Raw genomic sequence first — 23,081 nt, 5'->3', positions numbered from 1 at the left:
GCACTGTTACCTCTGCCATTATCCTCTATTCAACTAGAATAGCTATCCTTCAGCCTTATGTTTGGAGTCCATGAAAGAGTAGTACTCTTTTGGAAACATATCAAACATTGAAATATACTTTATCCATGCTTATCAATGGTCTAAATAATTTTTTATGAATCAGCTGATTTAATCATCACAAAAACCTGTTAATAGGTATTAATATGGTATCAATTTTTCAGATAAGAAAACTGAGAAGTTAATTAACTCATCCAAGTTTTAAAGGCAAATAAACAAAAGACTTAATATAAACCCAAGTATTGTGGAGCTCCACTATTTATGTGCTACATAAATAATGTGCTACATTACTGACTCCAAAAATAAGTTTATTTGGCTTCAAAAATAAAAGATTGAGTTGTGAAGACCATCAAATTATGTGACATCTTTAGTTTTACATTTTCATAATTCAACAATATGTTTAGTAAATTAATTTCAGAGTTTAGTAGCTGAGCAGACACAAGATCAAGTCAATCAAACCATCATGACATCCAGTCAGCTTAATTTTAGAGGCACAATATTACACACTCCAAAGTTGGAATTGTTTTAGAGAAACCCATTTATGAACTTATATTTTTACATTGGTTCATTTGCCAGCAGAAGGTATACAAGAAGCATTGGTTAAAAGAAGTATTTCAAAATTTGAAACACTTATGATGAAAATGTTCTTCTTAGCAATGTATCTTGTTTAATCTGCTGAATAATCCTAATTCTAGTTCATATTGATTAATTAAAACTAACTAATTTTTTTGCTGACTTAATTCTTCACCCGCCTTCAAACCTTCAATTCCATATTCTGGGTCTCAGGTAATATCAGTATCTACTTCTTAGAGGACTCAGTGTTAGCCTTTGTGTGTAAGTACACCTGCTGACAAGATGAGAATTTCATAGCCTATGAACTATGCTCCCAATAAGACGATTCTACATTGATCTAGACGATGGTGCTGCCCACATTCCATACTCAAACGTTTATATAGAACTCAAGATTGCAAAAAAATATATCTTTTCCCAGGAGCCAGTGAAATAGGCCTGGATAATAAATAGCAACATGGCATACACTTGTTTTGTGTTCCTATGCCTTAATTTTGTCTCCCTAGTTTATTTCTAATTTTCTATGGCTGCATCTTCCTGAATCTAGGATTCAAGAAGTGTCAGAAATATTAATATCCCTATTCACTATTTGAAAACAGGTCAGTAAGGGAGCTTTCTATGACTTTCTCAGGATCTATTAGTCTTCCATATTTAATGTTCCTTTAGCATTGAATGATGATTTCTATAAGTTATTGTGCCATTCCAAGAGTTTACTTTTTTCTTCCTTGCTTGCTTGAGCTCATTAGGTACAGAATGATGTCTCTCAGACATACTTAGGACATAATAGCGACAAAAAAATGTTTGCTAAAATGAACTCAGGCTTCTCTGTACCTTCATCCCAATATAATGACCTTCCTGTCTCATAGAAACAGATGCAGTTTTTCAATTTCTGCACTCAACATTGTCATCTAGAAATTTTTTTGTTAGAGGTATCCTTTATTGGAAGAATAAGATGTTTAGCAGTATCACCACTTTCTATCTCCTGGAACCTAGAGCACTGCTTTCTATACTGGGGCAATTAAATATGTCTTTAGGGATATCTAGAGATCCACTAGTGGTAGCAAAGTTATCCCCACCTGAGAAGTACTAGTCCGGTGCAATAAAAAGTTGTCTTACTTTCTTTGGAGGTGTCACTTTTCTCCTTCCTGTTTAAATACTTAGGGAAAACTTCTTTGCTCACCAGATTAGATTAAAGTACTTGGTAAATTTTCCCATAGCAATTGATAATTTTCCTTCAGTGTACTTATAAGAATTTTAATAATAGAGATCTTTTTTCTTCTATTTCTTTTTTTTTTTTTAAACTAGGGCTGAGAACCAAACCCAGGGCCTTGGGCACGCCAGGCGGGTGCCCTTCCGCTGGGCTAAACCCCCAGCCCCTCTTCTATTTCTTAAAATTCAAAGAAGGCAGAGATTGGCTCTGTCAACTTTATTGCTATATTCTAAAAGTTTGTGTTGTAAAATATGTATAATATATATATATATATATCATATATATGAGATGCTCAAAAATTACTTGAACTAATGAAAGATAAGTGTTCCAGTCTGTCTGCTTATATCTATAACACTCATTAAATTTCTGTAGTAATCTTCTTCTCATACCACAATACCTTCTCAGGATGGAGAAAGGAGAACTTGTTTGATCACTTTAGTAAGCACCAAAGAAGCAAGCACAATGATAGACATATGATTCCTGTACTACAGACATTATTTGTGTTGTCCTTTATTAAACTTGATATGGAAGTAAAATTACTTATTTTACCTTCAATTAGTAATAAACTATCGTTAGGATTACTATCTTATTAACTAAAAATGTGCTAGACATTATTGACCCAAGGCAAATACTATTTCCCAATACATTGTAAGGCCAAAACATTCTAGAAGATCAATTTGTTGCAAAAATTATCTAAAGCTGACTAGTTATTTTGATTAGTATTTTCCAAATGAATGTTGAATATTTCAACATTAGGCAAAGAAAGATTGAAATCCACAAACTGAAGAACAGAAGTAAGTTTTTGCCATAAATCAGGTTGAAGTATTTCTGTTTCTTTATTCAGCCTATAATTTTATGTTTTAAAGTGAGTCCAATATTGAGGCTTCAATTTGACAGGAAGGATGTCAGAGGACATACAGGACATGTGTGTGTGACAAAGAGGAAAGTAGCATTTTTCTGTACACTGCCTTTTCTTAGCATGACCCTAGCAAGGGAAATATAAAGGGAAAATGTGTGAGATAGAAGTTAAGTGGCAAGTGAAATTATTGTGTTTAACGCAAACATAATATGCATGCTACGCTGGACAGATACAAAATGTATCACCATAAAAGCATGTTTAGTGTGTTCTACAAGTGCTTATAAGGCTTTGTGGAAATACTGTCATTTTCTTCTCCAGTATCTGTCACTGTTTAAACTGTAAAAATCCTATTTAGGTAAAGAATAAGAAGGAAAAATCCTTCTGTTGTACATCATGTAATTCATGTAAGCAAATTATATATACAAAATATCATTCAAACTGTCATTTGTTGAATATTGAAAAAAGTTGTGATATATGATTAGATAAAAAGCTTACTCAAACTCTGTAATTATTATTATCCTAGATTTACAAAGAGAAAACTGAGACCCGAAGAATTTAAAAAACTGTTAGGATGTTTTTATAGTAAGTAAGTAGCAGTCAGGGCTGGGTTAGAATACCTACTTCTAATGGAAGAAAAGATTGATGAAGCCTTTATAATTCATCTCCTGGGCATTTACCCAAAAGATTACAAACCAGGTTACAGAAAAGCCACCAGCACAACCATGTTTATTGCAGTACTATTCACCATAGCAAAGGTATGGAGTCAGTCCAGTGGTCATTCATCAGATGAAAATGTGGTTGGTATACACAGTGTAATTTTACCCATTCGTTACATGGGTGTATCATTTATAAAATTGTATCATTTATGAAGTAATGGAAATACTTGAAAATAATTAAGTGAAGCAAGTCAGACCCAGAAAGTCAAAGCTTGTATGTTTTGCCTCCTATGTTGAAGCTAGATTTAGCTTATAAACATAAAAGTAAATTCATTAGGAGTATGCAAGTATGTGTAAATGCATTAACTGAAATATTGCATATTTGCAGGAGGTGTGTACCTTGCTTCTCTGAAAAAATAAGAAATTAATTTAAGCTGAGTTGTAAAGAATATTTGTTCCAGAAAGACTATTTTGATGTCTTTAACAATGGTAGAAAGGAAAGAAGGGCAAACAGTAGAGAGGAATGGAAAGGAACAAACAGAAGGACAGGACAGGACAAGACAGGAAAGGAAAGGAAAAGACAGGAAAAGGGAAAGGAAAGGAAAGGAAAGGAAAGGAAAGGAAAGGAAAGGAAAGGAAAGGAAAGGAAAGGAAAGGAAAGGAAAGGAGCTATTGTTCAATTGTTCAGTGGGTAATGAAATATGTATGGAAAAATCCAGGGGCTCTACCTTAACTCTGAGATTGTCATATCCCTCCAGGCTACTATCCAAACCAACCTTTCTGCTGAATATACTATACTGCTGACCTAGAATGATGTTTCTTAGGCTCTTAGGGAGGGGAACTATAGTGAATTCTGTAACAGGTTCAGCAGAACTCTGACATCAAATAAAAAAATAACACCTTAGTACAACGAAATGTATACCTTCAAATGAATTTCAGTTTCTTAATTGATTCTCTCATTGTGTGATACAATAAGTAGACAAACATGTTATCATTATTCAAAACGCTTTTAGAAGATCTCATGCACATATGTGTATAGTGTATGTTTATGAGTTTGACACAATCAGATTTCTACCCTAGTGTTCATGAACAAAATCATTCTAGATACATTGAATGTCTGTATTCAACAGACCTGACTCTAAATAGAATTTGGTTGTTCTCCTAAATAACAGCCATTCTCAATTAAAACTAAATCCATCAGAAATAATATTTAATGATAATTCCTATGATCTAAAAGCCATAGTCGGATGTTTTAAGAAAACTGTTAGCAAAGACAGCAGTGTATTTCTAAGAAGTGTATGTTTTAAGTTTATTTTACACAAATCATTTGTATTTATATTTTATGTCCCTATGTATCCATGTACACATATATATTTTTTCTGCTAGAAGGTATTGTTTTAATAATAACAAGGAAGGAGAGAAGGAAAAATGGAAGTAAAAGTAAAAACAGAAATTAGGAAAAGTAAAAAAGTGAGGGGAACAGAAAAAGGAAGACCAACAATAAAGTAGCCTAGTAGCTAATTATCTACTGTCAAATAGTTTTTATAATTGAAGTTTTACAGTTAACCATTTTATATGTCATTTTGTCCTCATGCACATATTGTGTGTTGCAAAGACTTCTATGTGGTGACATATTGTGTGCTGCAAAGACTTCTATGTGGTATGTGAGAGGAATAATACACTTAAATCAACAAGTACTTTAAGTGCTGTGACAGCTGTTACATTGAGTGAAGTGAGATTGCCCTGGCAAAGGAAAAAAGACTTGAAATCTGTTAAACATTGTCATGTTTCTATTGATCAATCTGTGAATAAAATTTAAAGTAAATAACAAAAATTACTTTAAGAGGAAACTTCAGGATGAGAAGTGATATCTGATAATCATGAGGAATCAGGTCTGAGCATTGAGACACTGATATTGTTTTAAACTTCAACATCTTATTCAAAAAGGAAGTCAGATAAAGTATGATTTCAACTTAGACAATATTTACTATTGTATATAGTATATGATCTATTGCAAATAAATGAAATACACACCTCAAAAATATCCACCCCAAAATGTAGCATAAACACACTAAACAACAAAAAAAAGGAATGAATATTGGCAAAATGTATGAGAGACAAAGCTCAATTCCTTAATATTCAAAGATGTCTCATAAATCAATAGTGAAAAGTCCAGTAATCTAACTGAAATGTGAGCAAAAAACACAGATGACATTAAAACACACTGACAAAATAAGATATTAAGCCTCACCATGCAATAATAAGTACAATTAAGAACTGAAATATGAAATTGGTTTTTATCTATTATATTGACAAAGATTAAAGAGTTTGATAATATGCAGCACTAATTTAGAGAAACAAGCACTATCATGCACAGTCAAAAGAAAATAAATTGGTCCAACTATTATGTAAGTCAATGTAGTGATACCTATCAAGATCTCAAATGAACATTTGTTTTTAATGAGGCAATTTCATATGTAAGAATTTATTCACAGTTAATTTGTACCTTCTTGTCCACAGTATCAAAGAATCTCCATGGAGCATTTTACAAGCACTGAAAAGAACAAATTCCTCAGGAAGAAAATGTTTAGATTTTAATATATTCACAGAGAGGAAGATTAGATAGTTGTGCAAAATACTGTTATATATGTGAATTTGTATTTATTATGTATGTTTGTATACACACAGTGTACATATAGAACATTTCTGAAAAGACTATTGAGTAAAATACTCAAGAGATAAAAGTTTTGGAGGAAAGGATGAACTACTGACAGTGGATCCTCACAGAGAGCATGACAGGGTCGTTAGTGTTAGCAAAGATTGGGGTGGGAATGAGAAAGCATTGAATATATACTATTCAACGTTATTTTAGTGTTTCCTATGCATGAATTATTTTAAGAGTTATTTAGATATATTCCAGTAGATTTTTATGATATATTTCACACACAACAACCATCCATTAAAAAGTGTAAAATTCGGCGCATTTATAAGATTATTTCTTTGTTGCTTTGTATGTCCCTCCCCCACAGTGTAACCCCCCGCTTTCACTATATTTGATGTCAGTATAACATGTGGAGGAGATGGGGACAAACAAGTCGTTTAAGGATTCAGGTGGACCTGTTGCAACAATGAGAAGTACAAAATGTCATGTCAAAACCAGCTTTACAATGTCGGTGTGGGGGGGAGGGGGGTATAATTGGGTGGGGGGAGGGGGTTAAAATTGGGTGGGGGGAGGGGGGAGGCGGGGAAGGGAAGTGAAGGGTAAACAAAGGAGGAGGCTGCAATGCTTGGTAAGAAATGTATGCATTATCCTGCCCATGTAATTGTAGCCCCTCTGTACAGTATGTTCTCAAATAAAATAAAATACAATTAAAAAAAAAAGTGTAAAATTCCGGCTGGAAAGTGGCTCAGTGGTAGAGTGCTTGCCTTGCATGCATGAGGCCTTGGGTTTGATTCCTCAGCACCACATAAGCAGAAAAAGCAGGAAGTGGCACTGTGGCTCAAGTGGTAGAGTGCTAGCCTTGAGCTGAAGAGCTGAGGGACAGTGCCCAGGTCCAGAGTTCAGGCCCCATGACTGACCACAAAAAACGTGTAAAATTCAACCTTCATAAATTTAAAATGTTTTCATTACTTTAAAATGAAGACTGTACCCATTAGCACTCACTTCCCATTTCTTGAATCTAATTTCTGTTCTATGTAGTTACAAATTCTGCTTTTCTCAAATGTATTCTTTTTAATTGACAGATAAAATGATATATGTTTATGATATACAACATGATGTTTTAAAATATATATATAGTTTATAGAATGTTTACTTTGGGCCAACTAACACATGTATTATCTCCTAAGTAATCAATTGATAAAAAATACTTCACATGTACTGTTTTAGGATTTTCTTCATTTCATCAAAATCTCAGCCTTTAGTAACTCCATTCTCTTTCTCAACTTGAGCAAAATCAACTTGTTCAGTTTTAATAGAGTAGATCATGAGATACTTGTCTTTGTATGCTCAGTTTATCTCACCTTCTTCATACTTTAAATAAATGAGGTCATATTAACATGTAGTCTTTTCTGATTGGTATAGCCCAATGAGGACAATAATTTCTAAGTCTAGTCCATGTTGTAATAGATATCAGAAGTTCATTTTGTGGCTAATATTCAATTATATTTTTAAAATTTATTCACTAGATGTGGGACATTTGGGGTTTGTTCTGCTTCTATGACTAGTGCTAACATGAAAAGCCATATATGTGTCTACATATTGAATTTAATAAAAGTAGTTTGTTATAAAAGTTAATGTTACTTTACACGTTCATTAGCTACTCAGGTAAAACCTGCCTAATGGGGTAAAATGATGAAAATGTAAATAAATATAGTAGATTCTCTATGGAGAGTTATTATACCACAGAATGGAAAACTTACTGATAACAATATTATAATATAATGATCACAATATTAATTATATCAAATATTCAAGGTTAAAATTTCACCGTCCTCCAAAAAGGAAGAAATTTTGCCAATAGCGTGCCTTCACATTCATGCTGCAAAATCACCTGCTTCACAGAACCCAATCCAGATGCCTTCCTTGTAGATTTCAGATTTGTCAGCCCTACAAGTGCATGCTTATTTTCTCTCTTGTTCTCTCTTGTTCTCTCACTCTTTCTACAGATACACACAAACACATACACACAAACACATGCATGTTCTTGCACAATCATTGGCTTATTATGTGAAGAATCCTGACTAATTCAGTGGGTAACATTATTGGAAAGTATTTTACAAGCCATTTAGAGAGAGAGAGAGAGAGAGAGAGAGAGAGAGAGAGAGAGAGAGAGAGAGAGACAGACAGACAGACAGACAGACAGACAGACAGACAGCTGGCAATAAAAGGAGAGTAATTGAATGACTTCCTAGGATAATAATTAGTTCCCAAAATTTTGAAAAATAAGTAATAAGGATACAAAGGTGTCCTGTAACCTGTGTGTTATAATGCCACCTGAGTGGCAAAATGATCAAATCACCATTTTAAACATATACAACGTGTTGAGAAACAGTTTCCTAGTTCTCCCAAACTTCTTTTAATATAATTATATGGTTCCTGGAGGCTAGTTATAATTGAATTATAGGGTGTCTTGTTCACATTCTAGCTGATGAAAAAAATTGCTCAGCTCTGCTTTGTAGTTCTCTAAACACCAGCTAGAATACTCATGAGGCAGCTTATAATTCAATTATAACTCCCCTCTGGGAACCATATAATTATATATAAAAGACCTAAGACATCATATGTTCTTCATTTATTTTGTGTTATGAAAGGATTTGTCTAAATTCAAAAAATTAAATTTGAATATGTCTAAGTCAATTTGTGCCTCAAGATTTACCCAGATACTAAAATAATAAATTTAGCTACCAGAAAGATACTAGTAGTCAAGTTGTTTACTCACACAAGTAAACATAAAATATAATATCTATATTTGAATATCTATGTAAACTTATATATTTATATGTATATGTACAAATGTACATACATACATACTCAGCTCTCTATATCTTTCAATTCACCTAACATAGAACAAAATATTGAAAAAATATTAGATGCATATATTAGACATAGGCAGACCATGTTGCCATTTCCTAAAAAATACATTATAGCAACTAATATTATAAAGCTTGCATTTTATTTGACATAAAAATCTAAAGAGTATAATTTGTGGAGGGGAAGGGAAAAAACAAATCGTTTAAATAGGGATAGAGTTGGCCCCATTGCAACAATGAGATGTACAAATCGTTATGTTGAAAAATGAACTTTACAACTGTGGCGTGGGTGGGGGGGGTAGGGAGAGGTAGTGGGATGGGGAAGATGGGAAGAAGAAACAAAGGAGGAGTCAACAATGCTTGATAAGAAATGTACTCATTATCTTGCCCATGTAATTGTAACTCCTCTGTATGGTATTTTCACAATAAAAAAAAAGATAATTTGAAATAGATACGCGGATATATGTATGTTACATTCAAATAGTGTAACATTTAATATAAGGGCCTTGTTCTGGAAAGCTAATAATACATTGATATCTATATAGAGATTATTATATGCTTGTGTGTATTCTTAGTAGGATTATCTAGCCTGTTGAATGATATATATATATATATATATATATATATATATACACATATGTGTATATATTTGTACATATTGTGTATTCATCTATATATCACAGATACACTCAAATTTTTTTTTTTTTTTGGGTCCGGTCATGGGGCCTGAACTCTGGCCTGGGCACTGTCCCTCAGTTCTTCAGCTCAAGGCTAGCGCTCTACCACTTGAGCCACAGCGCCACTTCCAGCTTTTTTTCTTTTTTCTTATGTGGTGCTGAGGAATCGAACCCAGGGCCTGAGGCATGCAAGGCAAGCACTCTACCACTGAGCCACCTTCCCAGCCCTACACTCAAATTTTTAATTGAACTTAAATGAAACAGTTGAACATTCCTAACACAAACACTATGACTCACATCCGAAAAAAAGATTAGTATATTGCATCCATTATTTAATGTCCAAATGTATACAACTGACTTTTGTTCATATTACATAGTAACTCTTCCGGCTTATCAGCCTCATTCAATAATTCATTTACCTAATAGTAATAGGACTGGTGCTCTGTTGCAAGCATTGTGTTTTCCCTCCCTATTCACAGCTTATTTACAAATACAATTGTGCTCATAAAGGTTCATGTCTACACACACATATACATATACACATAGACACATAGACCTTCTATGGAAGAACAGAATTAATTTTCTTGCTTATTTAATTCTATAAAGATTTCACATATGTCCAATATTTAGCACTCTACTTGGTTATAGTATGTGGGAAAATAAAGGAGTACTACAACATAGATCATATTCTCTAGAACTTTTCAGTTTAGCTATAGTGCTAAGGATAGCATACAAGTAACAGGAAACGCAGAGGTTGGCAAAAAGAAGCAGTGAAGATACTTAATGTGCTGATGTACAGATGAGGCATGCCAAAAACATATTCTCCAAACTCTACAATATTGCCTGTGTGATATTCAGAGGCTGCAACACAACTGTCCTAACAATTCCACTTTTCAGTGATGAACATGTGACCCCAAATAATAAAGTAAAAGGGTTAGCTGCCGGGCTATGAAATCAGAATGCAGGGCATCTAGTTCTAAGACTATGAAAATTTGGAAAATTACTTGTCCTGTTCATATGTTCATATGCTTGTATCTAGGAAGTAGAGAATAATATGGTTTTGTTTTTCCCTCCCTTTGGTAAAAAGTTAAAGAATTAACATACGAAAAAAAGTTTGAATAGTTTCTGGCCCACACTAAGTATTTAACAATTGTTCAGTATTACTAAACATTTGTTACTGTTGCTGCTTTCTCTGTCATCATCGTCATTATCATCATCACCATCATCATTATCATTGTCCTAGCAATAAAGCAGTACTAACAAGAGATGAAGGACAAATTTACTAGATTGAGATACAGTTGCAACTGGATTTTTTAAAGTATACATTTCTTATTGTAAAGATACTGCACAGAGAGGTTACAGTTACATGAGTAAGGTAATAAGTACATTTTCAATCGAGGATTGTTACCCCCTCCTTTGTTTTTCCCCTACCATCTCTTCCCTCCCCACCTCCCCAACTCTTCCCTCCCCTCCCCCGAAGTCATAAAGTACATTTTCAACATAGTGTCGTGTACATCTCATTGTTACAATGGGTCAACCTCTATCCTTATTTCAGCATTTTGTTATTTTCCTTGCCCTCCCCAAATTAGAAAAATGCATAAACAAGATGCAGGGCACTGGAATCAAATACAGTGAAAACAAGCTATACCATGGGGGAAGAACAAACAAAGGAAACAAAAAAATCATAGTTCCTTATAAATACATTAAAAATAACAGTAAGAAAGATAAAAACCTCTTGTGTCCCGATCTTGGGGTTTATTAAAGCTTTGAAAACATTTGAAAAGTTTAAAGATTTGAAAAGGTATAATCAATTTCATATAACCAAGAAAAAGGCCTGACTAGCTAAGCCTACTACAACTTATAAAAAATTCAGCGGTCAAAAAAGTCAGGATTGTAGGCTTTCTTAGATGCATCTAGGGCAAGATTCAAAATGGATGAATAAGTATCATGCTAGATCAGTGATGTAGTGAGAGTTGTTAAACAAATCCTCAAATCAATAAATAAACAATTCCTATTTTGCATCCGTTGAACAGATTTGTTTTTGACCAGAAAGAATAGCAGAATCCTCTGTAAGAGTACATTGAAGGCCAGGATTTACAAAGAGACACTATTTAAAAGAAATTGATGTTTCTGAGCCTTTATCAAAGATTTCTTAGAATAGTATCTTAGCTCTGAGATAAAGAAGCAACTAATAGCAGATGTCAGCATAGAAATACTCCAAATGTATTTTGACAAAGTAACTGCCTTTGATGTAGATAGACTAGATTCGCATGACAAAGAAATGGGTAGATATGTTGCACACCCAGGAAGACATTTTTCAAGTCCTCTGTGATGTGTTATTTTATGATTTTAAATATTATGGACTTAATGATGGTACAAATAGGTTGTCACACAAAAGAATGAACCAACCATACAAAAAGAAATAATTTGTCTTGACGTGTTCCATCCTTTGTGGTATTTAACATTTTTTATTCATATTGTGGGAAAGGGAATATAGTTTGTACATAGCCCAGACTAAATTTCATATATCTAACTTGTTGAATGACACAATCATGGCACCCTAAATTTATTCCAGGATGAAACCATGAGCCAAACATAGTTATAATTTCAAAGGCAGATGTTTTTGAGCTCTTCATTTGTGTTAAAAACACTTTAAGTAAGTACACTGTGGGAGAAATTAGATTAATATAGCTGTGCATAGAGACTATGAAATTTTAGTTATCTCTAAGCACAGTGAATTGGCAGAAGAATGAGGTGATGCGAACATAGGATGTGTTAAGTGACATTGTAGACTATACAAAAAAAGAGCCATTCTGACTGATTTATGGTGCCCAATGTATATCTGGATCTTGTTTAATTGTGAGCTCCTCTTCTTAGAAGACCAAGGACCAAATAAATAGAACATGCTTAGAAGAGTATGACTAGGTAGTTGAGACCTGCAGGTATGCTATCCCTTCATGTGTTTAATAGCTATTTGTTAAGAAAATCATGGGAATGTCTCAACCAATAGGGTTAGATGATATACTCATAAGTATGTCACTAATCTGTATCTAAAAGATGGCAACTGCTTAGAATTTTAAGAGTGAGCAGTTAAAATGTTGTGAACTAAGGAACACAGATTGCCACAAGACTTAGGGCATTTCAAAAATGGTCTGGTGAGGTCATAGATAAGCTTGTTTTCATTTTTTGATTCACCTCCTTACTGACATCCATAATTGTGGTAACAGTTTATGTTCCTCTCAATAGTGTGTGATGGTTCTTCTTTCCTTGAATCCTTGCTAACATTTGTTGTTGTTTTCCTGATGATGATGTTTCTGACTTCTGTGCCACTCTTGGGGACATATATGACAGGTTATAAATCAACATACAAGAAGGACACCTATACACTCATGATTATAGCTTAACCAAATGGTAGAATCAGACTATATACTCTACAACTGATAAATGGATAATATGTGTGTGTATATATGTATATATATGTATATATATACATACATATATATAAGTAGAGAGAGAGAGAGAGAGAGAGAGAGAGAGAGAGAGAGAGACTTGACTGTGAAAGGGAAAATGCCATGGAAGGTGTTAGTAGGATGGAAAAAGGAATGGAGAGAATATGAAGAGATTGAAGAAAATTGAAAAATTTTACATATTTATTTGCAATGGTGGAATAAAGTAACCCAGAAAAAGTTGTTTTTAAAGGAAGTTAGGAGAGAGACGGGTTAAGAGCATATAATAGAGAGGTCTGGGAAGGTGGCTTAGTGGTAGAGCGCTTGCCTTGCATGCATGAGGCCCTGGGTTTGATTCCTCAGCACCACATAAGCAGAAAGAAAACGGAAGTGGCCCTGTAGCTCAAGTGGTAGAGCGCTAGCCTTGAGCTGAAGAGCTGAGGGACAGTGTCCAGGGTTCAGGCTCCACGACCCGACCCCTCCCCCCCCCAAAAGAGAGTATAATAGAGAAAATGAATTTTCCCCAAATGTACTGTATACATATATATATGGAATATTATATGAACCCCTTTTGTCATATCAGTGAACCCTGAAAACAAAAATACAGACCACAGAAAACGTTGAGTATTCTGTGGATAACTTCTATCAGAAACTCCATTTTTCTTAGACTGTGTACTCAATATACCACTTCTGACTTTTTTCTAGCCCAGAGTCCATTCCTACAGTAAGCATGATCCAGACACAGAGAATGCATAGCCATTTTAAACATCTGTCATTGATACTTTCTTCCTATAATCACTGAAGTACAGATTGCATAGGGAACATCTAGCAAGTTATCTGAGAGAATATCAAGGTTATATAGGAATTATATGTATTTTCTCTAGGTATTAATTACATCATCTGAAAAAGGAGGAAGTCAGATTAAATGACAACTAAGGTCATTTCCAGATTGAAACTACATTTTAATTGTATTGCCTTTTGGTTAACTTTGAAAATTTTATAACTTTTTCATGAAAATCAACTATTATTTCACCTTGAGAATTAAACAATAAAATTTTGGCATGTTACATAATTCATTTCAGACAATGCTGAAATTTTTAAGTGCATAAATCCAGACAGGTATGTTGTGCCTATAAATGAAAACAATAATGTGTAACTCACTGAAAGCTGTTAAGTAATAGACTAGAGGATGGAAGGGGTCAATCTGATTCAAGTACTGTGTATGCATGTGTGAAATACCATGGTGAAACCACTTTGCACAATTAACATATACTTAAAATGAATGAAGAATTTAAGACTGGTCCTATTTGGGGAGTGGTACCACTGGGAAGAAGGGAAGGTAAATATAATTTATGTACACATATGAATATGTAACAATGAAGCTTCTTGAAATTAGTTTGGAAAGGAGGTAAGAGAAAGGAGGGAGAATGACAGAGGTGCTGAGTCTCATTAAGGTACATGATACAAGGTACATATATGGATATATCAAAAGGAAAAGCCGTAGTACAATTAATTGATGGTGATAAAAAATATGTGGGGAATAGCCGGGCACTGGTGGCTCATGCCTTTAATCCTAGCTACTCAGGTGGCTGAGATCTATGGATCATGGTTCAAAGCCAGCCCAGCCAGGAAAGTCTTTGAAACTCTTATCTTCCTACAAAACACCAGAAAACTGGAAGTGGTGCTGTGGCTCAAGTGGTAGAGTATTTGCCTTGAGCTGAAGAGGGGAGGGACAGCGCCCAGGACCAGAGTGCAAGCTGCTCCACAACTGACAAAAGCAAACAAAAAATGTGGGGAATATCATCGCTTTGTTTCTAGTCCTAATTGCTTTCCATGTTCTTGTTTGTAATTTGGTTGGTTTGTTTCAATTCAGGTACATGAAAAAAATAAAAGCATTAGTTGTATTTGGTGAAAACCATGCACTATTATTCTTTAAAGAGCTGTTTCTTTCTAGATCAAGCAACAAAGGAACTTGTGGCTAAAATTCAATAGTTAAGAGAAAATATTCTATATTACACTGGAGAAGGACTGAGGCTGGGAATCTTGCTAAGAATTTCCCTAAGCAAGATTTCTTAAAATTATAATGATTCTTAGTTTGTTATTTGATTTACATATCAGAGTTGAATTGTGTCATTTATAGGCAGAAACACTTGGCATACGAAAAAAAAAAGGCCTAATAATACATTATTTATAAATATAGGATTCATGGGACAAATGCTTCATTTTCAGTGCTTTTTGAAATGCAATTTTTTTTCAGAAACAGAAATGGCAGCTCAGAGAGTTAATGTTTATTTCTTACCATAAGAGAAGACTGGTTTGCTGAGATTCATAACAAATATCAGCTTGTTCTTATCTCTACACCCCAAGGAAAGGGTTAATTTTCCTTAGCATCTAATTCAAAGCATCGTGGGAAAAATCCAATCTTATCAAAAATTCAATGACTGGAGTAGCTTCCTAAGTATTGCACACCACTTATTCCCAAAGTAACATTGGTGCTCAAATAGATTTCATTTTATTATATTGAAGCCTTGTGGGTAAGAGAAATTTGGCGAGAAAGACCAAGTGAAAGAATTCAAAGTGTTATTTGTTGGCAGAAAAGGGGGAGGGTATATACTTTATCTAATAAAAGGTTTCATATTGTTCCCCCCTCTATTTTAAAAAGCAGTAATCGCTGTTTATCCATTTTTGAGTTGCAGTTGATCTATTTTCTCATATTTCTGGGCTTTTAGTAACTGAAGTTGAGTCATTAAAGCCAGTACTCATCCAGAAACTATTGGTGAGCCTGGCTGCAGGCAATGGCCTTCATAGTGTTGGTGCAGTCTAAAGTGGCTTCTCTAAGTGGTAGTTACTTCTTGATTTTGGCTCAGAAGTAGGTTGTTTGTGTTTTCAAGTATGTTCCTAAAGAAAACGACTTCACCCATTTATAAAGCTCCACTTTATACTTTCACTCTTTCCCTCCTGTTTTTGTGCTGGTTCTGGGGCTTGAAGTCAGGGCATGAACATTGTCCCTGAGATTTTATGTTCAAGGTTGGTACTCTATCACTTGAGCCACAGCTACACTTCCAGTTTTTTTGGGTGACTAATTGGACATAAGAATCTCATGGACTTTCCTGCTCATGTTAGCTTTGAACCATGATCCTCAAAGCTCAGACTCCTGAGTAAGCAGCTAGGATTATAGATGTGAACCACTGGCATCTGTCCCTTCTTTTTTTGAGAATATAAAAGTTTGCTTTGAAATGGAATGTGATTTTCTAAAATTCCACTGAAAATGTGATATAGAATTGATCTTCAATGTTTTGAAAGTCATATGTTCAAAACTAGACTAAGAACTGGCATTGTAATACCACATACTCAAATACATATCACTTTAAGTAATACGTCCTAATTTGCATTGTTGAACAAATATGCACTAATAAATATGCCAATGACTTGTAAATATTCATAGCTGTTATAATACTTCAGTGGGAAGTATGAACTGTCATAGAAGCAAGCTAGCATGAAGCTGGATGCTGATGGTGGTATGACAATTTTATGATATTTTTCTCATGAGATAAATAATGTTTTCAGTTGCCTTTGTAATCATCTTATTAGACCTTCTCAAGGTTCTGCTCCTTATTAGGCACGGAAAAATTAATAGAACAGTAAAATAAAGAACAGACAAAAAGATTTATCCTTCTTTCTTCAACAAAGAAAAGCAAAGGCTTATAAGAAAAGAATATGAAAAATGTTTGACAAATGAAGTTATGGACTGAATAAATAAAAGATCCTAAAATATAGAGGGAAGAAATATGAACCAGATCTAGAATTCAATACCAAGAGTTCACTTTCTATCTGGGAAAGTAAAAAATTAGAAATGACATAATATTAGCATTACCTAAAATTAAGATTATAGTAACATATTAGGAATTTGGTTCCTGAATAAAGAAGGTGGATATGAAGAAATATCTAGGAAGAAGATTAGACTAGAAAACACTTGAGTAGGGCTTTAAAGAAATCACAGTATTATAGTCAAGGCAAAATCCCAGCCAACACAGGAGTTAAGATATAATGAATGGCTTATTTAAAAGCAGAAAATTTTGGTGCAGCTAGTATAGGGGAAATAAAGTGAATCAAGGTCAAAAATAGCAGAGTCTCAAATACCATGATAAATATATGTAAATTATGTTGTGGAAAATAGAGAGCCAGTGGTAATTTTTCTTGGGGGGGGGGGGGTCCAGTCGTGGGGCCTGAACTCGGCCTAGGCGCTATCCCTTAGCTCTTCAGCTCAAGGCTAGCGCTCTACCACTTGAGCCACAGCGCCACTTCTGGCTTTTTTCTTTTTGCTTATGTGGTGCTGAGGAATCGAACCCAGGGCCTCATGAGTGCAAGGCAAGCGCTCTACCACTGAGCCACCTTCCCAGCCCAACCAGTGGTAATTTTTAAGTAGGATAGTGGTTTTAATATGTCTTCACCTTCTAGACTGGAAGTGTACTTGTTACATTTCACAAGAGTTAAAAATTAGGTTCAAAGAAGACATGATTTATAGATTTTAAATTTCTAAAGGGCTATGGTATGGAAGAGATATATCCTGTATGGCTCTTCCAAATAGGTTATAAACATTTGAGTTTTATATGAATAAAAAGCTAACAGAAGAAGCCATGAGTGCAAAGGCAGCTTCAGATATTCTCCATATAATCCTAGTCACCAAAAGAAATAATATAGAAAGGATTGAATGCTATACAGATATGCAATAAATTAGGAGGATTGAACAAAGCAAACTTTCTTGTCCCTTTTAAGCTCAGCATTCTACTCAGTTTCCACCAGAAAGCTCATCAGATAGTTATATCTTTTGTTCATCATTTCTGTTCACCACAAATATTTTAATTTATTATACCATTTTATATAAAATATATCTGGTCTTCTCTTTTCTGATTTATCTCTTCTATATTCCATGATGTCACACATCTTAAACTGAAAACATAGTATTTTCCCTGAAATGCAATCAGATCTCTACGCAACCAGTTAAGATTTTATGTACAGTAAAGCCTTAATTAACACAAGCTCAATTAATGAAACATTTTATTTCATGTTTCTCAAGTTTTATGAGAAATGGCAACATGGTAACTAAGCAAACAAATAACCTGGATTTATCAAAAGAAAAAAAAATACTCATCTCTTGAAAAATGGGGACAATAGGGATTCATTCATCCCAATCTTCTACTTTCCTAGTACAATTAAGAACTGATTTCAGCATGAGGAACTTGAGACCATCTCAGAAAGCAACAATGTGGATGTTAAAGTATGATGCAATTATGTTCACTAAAAACTGTACTTATTTATGTCATAAAATGAGCTACAGTTTTATAAAATGCTTTAATGACAAAGTGAAATAATGTCACTTAATTTTAAATAGTTTCAATTAAGGTGGGCGCCAGTGGCTCACACCTGTAATCCTAGGTATTCAAGAGGCTGAGATCTGAGGATCAGAATTTGAAGCCAGCCAGTTGGCAAAGTCTGTTTCTTTTTTTAAAAAATGTTTTTATTGGAAAAATAGTATACAGAGGGATTACAGTTACATGAGTAGGGTAATGAGTACATTTTTTTTTGAGCATTATTACCTCCTCCTTTGTTTTTCCCGTATCATCCTTTCCCTCCCCACCTCCCTAACTCCTCCCTTCCCCCAAGTTGTAAAATTCATTTTCAACATAGTGCCTTGTATATGTCATTGTTAGAATAGGTCAACCTGTATCCTTGTTTCAGCATTTTGTTATTTCCCTTCCTCTCCCCAAATTATAAAAATGTATATTCTTATCTCCAATTAATCACCAAAAAGCCAGAAGTATTAGAGTGCTAGCTTTGAACAAAATGCTGAGGGATAGCACCCAAATCCCGTGTTCAAGGCCCAGGACCAGCACATACCCATACACAAGAAGCCTCAACTAAAACTATTTCCCTGTCATAATTGAGATATTTTTACATTATACATCCATAATAGTCATTATTATGCATGAAGGAAAATGCATATTTAATCTTCAGCTATCTGCCACTTATATAGCACCAACTTGTTCAAAATTATTTTTGCTTCAATTTATAAAAAATATTAGTTTATATTTTTAACTGACTCATTAGCTATATTGTTTTTATATCAAATCTTGACTAGTTTTGCATTAATATATTTCTGTCAAGTTATATAAGATACATGATTATAAATAGCATAGATAAATTATTAAGTGCATTTATCTTATTAAATGATAGGATATTAAAATTAAAGTGAACTGATAGGTCATCAAATAGAAATATTAATTTCACAGAGGTCAAAACTAAGGCACAGAAAACTTGGGTGACTTATTTGAAGTCATATAGCTTCTTAATGGTAAACATAGATTGAAATAGTGGATTTTCCCTTGGTAGGTCCTGTAAATTTTCTTGTACAATAAACTAGCTCTGTGTTCTTTAAAGTTAAGTTGGAAACATAGCTAATTTTGTGCTGAAAACAAGAACTCTGAAATGTTATTCCCTTTTGATGCTAGAATTCTAAAGCATAAAATTTGGCTTTCCTCTCTTTTATTAAAAAAGGTACCTTGTGTATTTATTTTATATCCTTGATACTCTAAAATCAATCTGATGATGTTTTAAGAGACAATAAAAGCCTAAATAATATGGCATAGATTTATCTATCAGTGGCAGCAGTGCAGGAATTGCCATTAGCTGCAATTTGGTAGTAATTTATAAGAGCACCTGTTGGGGACCAACATATGAAGAATTTCTTTGTGTTATCTAACTAATAACTTATAACTTAACTTGTAAGAAATTGGCATTCTTCATAATTGAATTGTATTCATGCAACGTTTGGAATTGTATTAACAGTTTTCAGGGATGAATGCTTAGGAAACGTTCAGAAGTTTAGAAAAGAAATAATAATGAAACTCTGATACATTTTTCAGGTCTAATGGAATCTGTCACATTCCCTTGGTTTTTATACCTTATTTGGGTTTGGATTTCATGAAAGTAGCATAGAATTCTTTTGTTATTGGTGTTGTTTACTGGGACAATATTATGTCATTTGTCTTTTTTATTAAATACCTTTTTTATTGTAAAGGTACTGTACAGAGGGGTTATAGTTACATGAGCAAGGTAATGAGCCCATTTCCCATCCAGCATTATTACCCCCTCCTTTGTTTTTCCTACCATCCCTTCCCTCCCCACCTCCCCAACTCCTTCCTCCCACTCCTCCCCTCGCCCTCCTCCCCTCTGCAAAGTGGTAAAATTCGTTTTCAACATAGTGTCTTGTACATCTCATTGTTAAAATAGGTCATTCTGTATCCTTATTTCAGCATTTTGTTATTTCCCTTCCCCTCCCCAAATTAGAAAAATACATATATAAGATGTAGGACACTGGAATCAAATACAGTGACAACAGAGATTGTACCATGGGGGAAGAACATACAAAGAAACAAAAAAAAATCACATTGTACATTGTAAGTACATTAAAAACAACAAGAAGAAAGATAAAATCTCTTGTGTCCCTATCTTGGGGCTCATTTCAGTTAGCATCAGGATATATGGTCATTTGTGCATAGCTTTTGACCTCTTCTGCTTGTCCTAGACATATACTAGTTAGTGCATTGCAGATAAGGGAAAGAATGGGACCTATGTTTCTTTGAGTCTGGCTTACTTCACTTAATATAATTTTTTTCAAGTCTTTCTATTTCCTAACAAATGGGGTGGTGTCATTCTTTCTGATGAATGCATAGAAGAGATGTACAAGACAGTATGTTAAAAATGAACTTTACAATTTTTCAAGGGAGGTCGAGGGGGGAGGGTAGGAGGGGAAGGAGGAGTTGGGGAGGTGGAGAGGGAAGGGATGGTAGAGGGAAAACAAAGGAGGGTGTAACGATGCTCATTAGGAAATGGACTCATTACCTTCCTCATGTAACTATGACCCCTCTGTACAGTATTTTTACAATAAAAATATATATTAAGAGAAAAAACATAAAAAATAAATAAATAAAAATAACCAGCCAGGTGCCAGTGACTTGCGCCTGTCTTCCTAGCTATTGAGGCAGCTGAGATCTGAGCATTGTGTTTCACAGCCAGCCTGGGCAGGAAAGTCCATGAGACTCAGAAGTGGTGCTGTGGCTCAAGTGGTAGAATGCTCGCCTTGATCGAAAGAAACTCAGGGACAGTGCCCAGACCCAGATTTCAAGACCCAGGACTGGGAAAAAAATACAAATAAAAATAAAAAAGGAAAAGAAAAAGAAACTTCAGAAGCTGTTGTTTGGAATGATGAAGTAAATTTTATCCTGGACAATAAAATAAGGATATTTATGAAAACTAAGACAACTTAATAGGGATATAGGAACTGCCAGTCTCGAATACCATAGAATATTTTGTGTCTAACTTTGGGCATTACATTAAGGCACAAAAACAGAGGAGAGAAAATGAATATGATGTATTCTGTCAGTCCTTTAAGTACTCAAGAACCTCTGTGGACATAGATTTTACTCGAATAAACCTCATAATATATGAAAATATTAAATAAAGCAATAACAACAAAATAATCATATTCTTTCCATTTGTGAACAGTAGTGTCTGTTGTCTTTACAGAAATGAGACACATTGATGAAGAGATTAAATACCTTCTAAAACTTAATGGATGATCAACTAAAAATATCATATACTTACTTTGTTGTAATGGCCAACCATAAAATGTACCTGAAAAAATAAAAATGCAATTTCAATTTCCTTGGTCTTTTATGTTTACATTATCAAACATCATAGCATAGTGTTTAAATTTAACATCAGAAGAGGTCACATGAGGGAAATGGGCTTTTTCAAATTTAATCTTTATAATTATTTTTTTCACTTTATAATGGTAATTAAAACTCAAAACAGAAGATACCTGCAATATTTTTTATTTCTGTGTCTATTGTCAACACTTTTTCTCTGTGGCATTATAGGTATGTGGGTAAGAAAATGAGCAGTCATCATTCGCAAAATAAATCATAGCATGATAGTGGACAGGAGGCAGTAATGTCTGCCAAGGAACCTGTCCAGTTTATCACTTCAAGGTCTACCTAGTGCATTTATACTTCATTAATCAGTGGTCTAACACTTAATAAGTTCCTTCCCAGTCAACGTACATCATTCACCAGAGCCTATCACTGCAAGGTTGAGTTGGAGCAGATTATTGCCACAACAGATTACTGAGATGCTTGACAAATGAGTTTATAATGTTTCATTCTTATGCTGTCAAGTAAAATTTACTAGGATTAGGATTGACATCAAAGGCATTTCTGAAAAGGTCATGATCTTATCACAGAACATAGATTAAGCACTGTAAGGATTCCCTTCTTCAAATTTGGTGGGAAATCTTTAAAATTTTAGACAACTTGGAGAAGACATTTGGAGATTTCTCCCTCCCCTGCCCCAGTGACCTCGCTGAATTTGTTGAAAAGCTGGAGAGCATAATGTTGACAGGGTTGTTTACTGAAATAATTCATAAGAATGGAAAGAAGGTAGACTAGTGCTTATATGTTTCCACAAACCACTTGGAAAAGGTAGTTGGATTACTAATAATTTTTACATATGCACAACATTACCCTTATTCTCTGCATTCTCAAACTGGCTGCTCTGTCCCTAGTCCCTCAGGCAGGCCCATCTGGCCTCTTTGCTCAGATGTAAAACTATAAAACTATGGTAAGCTGCCTAAGCACACCATATAATGCTACCACCACACCACATTCTACCACCTAAACTCCTCCCAACTTGACCTCTAAATGATTTGGATCAGCACCAGCCAGCTGTAACCAGACTACCTTTTCCCAATGTCTGTAAAGCCCATTGTTTTTCTGTCACTGATGACTTCATTTCTCAAATGTTTTCAGTTATAGCTACTTTTTTCCCTAATACTCTTTCTATTATAGGGTTTTTCTTTTCTTTTATTGTAAAGATACTGTACAGTAACATGAGAAAGGTAATGAGTACATTTCTTGTCAAACATTGTTAATCACTTCTTTTTTTCCCCACTATCCCTTCCCTCCGCCATTCTTCCTCTGACCCCAAAGTGTCTTGTATCGTTGCTGCAATGGGTCA

General features: G+C 34.3%; 1 protein-coding gene across 9 annotated transcripts in view; it reads right to left on the bottom strand.

Moving 5' to 3' along the window:
- The window catches only part of Tenm1 (teneurin transmembrane protein 1), an 875,459-nt gene that overhangs the window by 714,292 nt on the left and 138,086 nt on the right, over nt 1-23,081 (bottom strand). For 8 of the 9 annotated variants that reach the window (XM_070039761.1, XM_070039760.1, XM_070039769.1 and 5 more), the window contains one exon: nt 21,672-21,701. The exons of the other annotated variant lie outside the window; for it this stretch is intronic. The gene's annotated coding sequence lies outside the window, so the exon portion shown is untranslated. The remainder of the gene's footprint in view (nt 1-21,671; nt 21,702-23,081) is intronic. 9 annotated transcript variants of the gene reach the window in all.

Source organism: Dipodomys merriami, unplaced genomic scaffold (genome assembly GCF_024711535.1).
Source record: "Dipodomys merriami isolate MVZ:Mamm:240054 unplaced genomic scaffold, mDipMer1.0.p SCAF_3, whole genome shotgun sequence".
NCBI classification, from domain to species: Eukaryota; Metazoa; Chordata; class Mammalia; order Rodentia; family Heteromyidae; genus Dipodomys; species Dipodomys merriami.
This window is presented reverse-complemented; position numbering and strand designations above follow the sequence as displayed.